Genomic DNA, 6,000 nt, shown 5'->3' on the forward strand with positions numbered 1-6,000 from the left:
CGAAGTGGGTAGCGCGATCACCTCATAGCAAGAAGTTAGCTGGTTTGAGTCCCGGCTGGGTCAGTTGGCATTTCTGTGTGGAGTCTGCATATTCTCCCCATGTTCGCGTGGGTTTCCTCCGGGTGCTCCAGTTTCCCCCACAGTCTTAAGACATGCGGTAAAGGTGTATTAAATAGGCTAAATTGGCGGTAGTGTGTAATGTGTGTGAAAGAGTGTGTATGGGTGTTTCCAAGCATTGTGTTGCGGCTGGAAGGGCATCTGCTGATGAATAAAGGGACTAAGCCAACAGAAAATGAATGAATGAATTATTAATTATGGGCAACCATGAGAGAGCTGCAGAGATCTATCTACAAGCAAGCACCTGATTTGATTAATGCATGTTCATATATGTAAAGGGGCGATGTATTGGAGAAAGTGCTGGTAAATCCATTGGTTCATCTGCTCTTTGACAATCCACAGACATCTTTAGTAGGAAAAAACAATTTTCAATACAACTATCAATACAATAGAGGGTTATTTTACTCACTTTAGAATATGGTGACTGCGCAAACAGATACAGTATAATAAACAATAACTTTATACTAACACAGTTTTTCTTATATAGATTCTTGTGGTATTTTAGTTTTGGGAAAGACAATATAATACAGACAAAATAAAAATGTAGGACACCACTCTACTCAAACATCTCTGGACAGTCAAAGAGGACTAAAGAAGACAATCACAGTAACATGTCACCATAAACTAAAATGGTGCTGACATTAAATGAAAAAAATAGATAACTTTTCATTTGTAGGTAATTTACAATTAATTATAATATACTTGCTTAAATGTTGTACATAATTCAAAACTTCTGCATAACTCAATCCAGGGATATATATTTTGCAGAATAATTCAAATTTTCAACTAAAGAAGAACACTTATTATTTATCAAGACAGCTGCATATGTAAAAATTAGATAAAGATAATTTTTTAATTAGTTCAAGCAATAGAAGGTATAAATTCAGAGAATTCAGAGTAAATACTTAATTCTCAGGTTTTAAATTCATGAGCCACTGTGCACTGCAAAAAGACCTGACGTTGCCTTTCAAATACATTTACCCCATTTTTCTTTTCCAGTATCTCCCATGCTTTCCTGTAATTGAGTAAAGTATATAGTAAATTAACTTTGTAAAGATTGCATAAGGCCAAAAAAAAAAAAAGGAAAAAAATCTAATGATATAAAAAAAAAAAGAGGATGAGCGGTGAGAAAGGCCCAGTGAGCTCACATACACAGCAGCCCCAGTGGAGCCATTGATCCACAGAGCCTTACATCACATGATGGGAAACTCGAGCCAGAGAGGAACCCAGGTCCTGGCAACTGCCTGATCCTCAAAATTAACTCAGATACCACTTGCCAATCTGAGGCACACATTCATATCTTGGGTAAATGAACATGTCATATGTCAGTGTTTTTTTATATATATATATGCTGGAAATAATTTTTGTTTGTTTTTGTTTTATTTGACAAAAAAAAAAGAATAACATAGAAACAAGTCCAATAAGAATAGTTCATATATATTTCAAAAACTGTCAAGAATAAAATACACAGAAAAGCCATCAGCTTATTTCCATCACAGTTCTCGATATTCAACAAGTGCAGACAACATCAGCTCAACAAATCGCCAGAAAATTCTCAACAAAAAAAAACTAAAAATACTGTAAAAATACTATCATCTTTAATCTCTTTAATACTACTTGTGATACATTCTAAGCAACAGAGCTACAGTAGTATACAAAAATTATATCTTGTAATTACACTCTTAAATCTACAAAGAAAATGCGCCTGCTGCCCGCCCTAGTAGAATGACAGAGTTTGTCTCTTACTTAAACATAATAATTGAAGAAAAACTTGGGTACCATTTTCTTTATAGGACAACTATGATGAAAATCATCGTTTGGGAGCTGTTTGGACAGAACTCTTTGCAGGTATAGTGTGTACACAGTCCTAATGGAGTGATAGAAAGACAGTAAGTCTTATTTTTAAATTTCCCGATTTTAAAAAAAGGGTCTAAATCCCTTCCATTTTGAGGCTCACCACAACATGACGTAGGAGTACGATTTCCCCACCCACTAAAATGACTGACAGCTGCACACTACATGTCTCCATAGTAACACGTTGTCATGTTCACCAGCGAACAACCACCAGATGTCGCTGGTAAACACACACACTTAGAACTACACCTTTCCTAGACTACATTTTCATACATGCACTTCTCCCTGACACCCATGCTCACTCATCTAGCTTGATTACATTTGCACACCTGAGGACTTTCAGAGACTGATTAACACACACTATTTAAGCCACACATTCACCCCTTCAGTTTGCCGAGTCTTGTTTACTGTTTAGTGACATTACAACGCGTTATCCTGGTCTTGTTTTCCCGTGTTTTGTTCTTAGCCCTGTTTATCCTTGTCATCCTGTTTAGCCGCCTGCCTTACGACCTATTGCCTGTTTACTGACTACGATTCTGGATTGTCTACATATATCTGTTTGCTCCCGTATTGACCACTGCTTGCCTGACTGTGAATAAACCTGCACATTGGATCCTACCTTCTGTTGTCAGTGTCACTCCCCGGCGTTACACACGTATAATCATATCAACAAGACAGGATGTGCGTAAAGCAACCAGGATTAAAAGATCTGTTCAGCTCTCTGTGATCATCAATCATCATCAAATGTGATCAAGAATAGGTTTAACAAGTTTAAAACGTTTTTAAAACAGTGCATGTTTGTAATAATTACAGCGATTTTACCGTCTGTACTTCATCACCACAGCCGCATGTCAGCACAATTATAAAAGAAGACGCTTCAATCCTGGTTTGTGGACGTTAAATTAGGTTTAATTTGTACATTAACATAACGGATATCCATACAGCAGTGGAAATTAATGTGTATCCTGTCATATTTGCATACAAAACAGTGCAAAGTTAAACACTCTGTGTGTGTGTGTGTGTGTGTGTGTGTCCGCTGTCTGTGTGTCTACTCCAGCCAATCAGAACATTCAGACGCATTCACGCATTTCACGCTGTAAATGAAAATAAAAACCTTCAAAGATTTTTCCAGACACATTTTACTGTTAGATGTTAGTCAGATCATGTTTCTATGTTCTTTATCCACTGTGTAAAAAATTATCGATAAAATGCTTATGATAAGCTTTTGTTTGTTTGCCTTCAAGCTCTGCTTCTTCAGTTGCTTGATGCGTGTGCACGTGAAGCAGTCTTTGAGCGCCATCACACACACACACACACACACACACACACACACACACACACACACACACACACACACACACATATTATGAACATCTCGACATGCAAAAGTGTTCCTCCACATGTTTTCATCGAAGGTGTTCACAATACTTATCCATCCACAGAGCTTGTAATGTTGTCAAATGTTTACAAATACAAGCGCAGCCTAGAGGCCATTTCTGGTTAATGATGTCAGAATTTATCAGTATTTGGAATGGATGTGTAAACGTTTTTTTTTACAGAAAAACTCCAGAACGTCCTTGCCTGTGTAAACAGCACCCTTTATAATGTACTGGTAAAGTCATTCCAGAAATTTTCTGGATAATTACTGGTATCACTGTTTGAAAGGGGCTAAGAACACACTCTGACAGGCTTTTGGGAATGGTGGTTGAGAAGTTAACTCAAAGTAAACGTTAAAGACACAGGCAACAAAAACAGCTATGTTGTGTTCAGAGCAGAAAATCCCAATAATCTGAAAGGTATTATAAATAATCTGATGGGTGTTTTGAACTGAAATTTTACAAACATTCTGGAGACACCAAAGACATATCTTAAATTTTGAAAAAGGGGTAAAATTGTGCCTTTTAAAACTTTAAAAAGCACCACTCATTAAACAAAAAAACACACCTTTTGCAACTTTAAAAAGCTTCTTTTGCTGTATTATTCATCAAGTAAATGTATCAGTGGAGATACTTGCATGACGATTCAACAATTTAAAAAAATTACTATTAATTACTAATATATATATATATATATATATATATATATATATATATATATATATATATATATATATATATATATATATATATATATATATATATATATATATATATAATTTTTATTTTAAATATTTATTAGTACTACCGCTATACCAAAATGCTGAAGCATAGTCAAAATGCAATTGCACTGATGCACTAGCCAATGTTTTAAAAGTTTGGGTATCTAAGAGTTCCATCTGTCTTGCCAAGAATGGATATCTGGAACAATATCTTGAATGGGCTAAAACAGCCATCTTCTCAAATTACAATGCAAAACTCAACCGAAATAATTTCATGTTTAGGTTTGATCTTCTTCCCGTACCTCTGATCTGACACATTTTCTAACAGAATAGCTGAACCAAATATTTTTTCTTTCTGGGTTTCACACAATCCTCATGTCATCCCAACACAGATTGAATAAGTTAACTTAATGGTTTTTACAATTTCAAGTTGATTCAACATAAAACAATTAATTTGTCCCCCTCAAAAACTCAAGAATTGTGTTGTTGTGTTGTGTTCATTTTAAATAAGTAGTTTGAACAAGCAGCGCAAATATTTTTGGAAACATTTAGGAAGTCCCCTTTAATTTACTTAACTCTTTAAAAAAGAGACTCAGAGAAGGAGATACAAACACAGAGAAATAAACACACTTGTTGAGAGGTGCAGTAATTGTATGCCTTCAAACAGAGCGATCAATGATCACACTGCCCTCAGGATATCGCTCAAACTGATCCATCTATCATCATCTGAATTATTCATAGACGACCCGACAGTGAGTGTGTGTATTTGTGAGAGTGTATCCTTAATAGGGAAGTTTGGGAGCATGTGCAGCTCTTTCTATTCGCTTGTCTTTGACTATAACTCTTTGACCAACCAAACTGCAATGTTGACCATTACATCACAGCCTGTAATATGAACCCTGAAAGCAATCCTTCTAAACAAAACACTGACCACAAGTATGCAGTAAATACATGAATCAAAACAGTTTACACACAGATCTTAGATTGAGCGGGCAATCACTGTACACTGCACAAGTACAAGGATAATCCTGATCAATATCTATACTTCCTGAGGGATCGGTTTTCATAAGGATATCAATATTGAACATGGGTTTCAGCATTAAGACTCCATTGGACAGATTTGCTAGCAGACTGAACTAAAGCAAACCCTCATTAAAAACTAATCTTAGGGATTCAAAAAGACATGCAATTAAATCTTATTTCTGTAATGACAGGGAGAGAAATAAACTTATTTGACAAGAGTATTACAAACCAGAGGATTTTTTTGGTGGAGGCCACGTCCATAGATTGAATCAGAAGCTTTTAGATCCAGCTATAATTCACAAGGATGAAGGCAGGGGTGTAGCCTACCCCCCTGGATATGCCAACCTGGTAGTGGTGGCAACCTTTGTGTCCTGTTGTGGCTATTGGTTGAAACTGGTTGTAATGAGTCATGTGACGTTAGGTCTTCCTAGCTGACCTATCACAGACTCCAGATCGTGTCAGAAAATGTCAGTTTCTTTAGGTATTTGGACAACAAGTCAGCAGAGTTTCCAATACCCAAATATGTTAACCATAATCAACTGAATTAACAGTCTATCAATATAAGAGTTGACTGCAGAAGGAAGCCAGAGAAGAGCAGAAGCAGGAGATGAAGTGATGATAATAAAAGAGCAGGGTTGAATAATCTTAGTTGCATGTGTTTCAGTGCACTCTCATACTTCGTTTGAGTAGTACAGGCATAGCAAATGTTATTATACATCAGGCCACAAGACCTTGAATTAGAGACATACCCTCACATCTTATATCAGTGGAGAGGAACATTTCATTTAGCACAATCAAAATAAGGTGTTGCACTATGGCGCAGTGGGCAGCATGTTCACCTCACAGCAAGAACGTTGCCGGTTCGAGTCCCAGCTGGACCATTTGGCATTTCTGTGTGGAGTTTGCAT

At 36.5% G+C, this 6,000-nt stretch overlaps 1 long non-coding RNA gene across 1 annotated transcript in view; it reads right to left on the minus strand.

Annotated features, from left to right (window-relative positions):
* Window positions 1-6,000, minus strand: part of LOC147836003 (uncharacterized) — a 91,561-nt gene that overhangs the window by 78,272 nt on the left and 7,289 nt on the right. The window contains exon 2 of the long non-coding RNA XR_015495761.1: window positions 22-144. This is a non-coding gene — a long non-coding RNA (uncharacterized LOC147836003). The remainder of the gene's footprint in view (window positions 1-21; window positions 145-6,000) is intronic.

This window comes from Danio rerio, chromosome 7 (assembly GCF_052040795.2).
Source record: "Danio rerio strain M-AB ecotype USA chromosome 7, GRCz13ab, whole genome shotgun sequence".
In the NCBI taxonomy this organism is placed as follows: domain Eukaryota; kingdom Metazoa; phylum Chordata; class Actinopteri; order Cypriniformes; family Danionidae; genus Danio; species Danio rerio.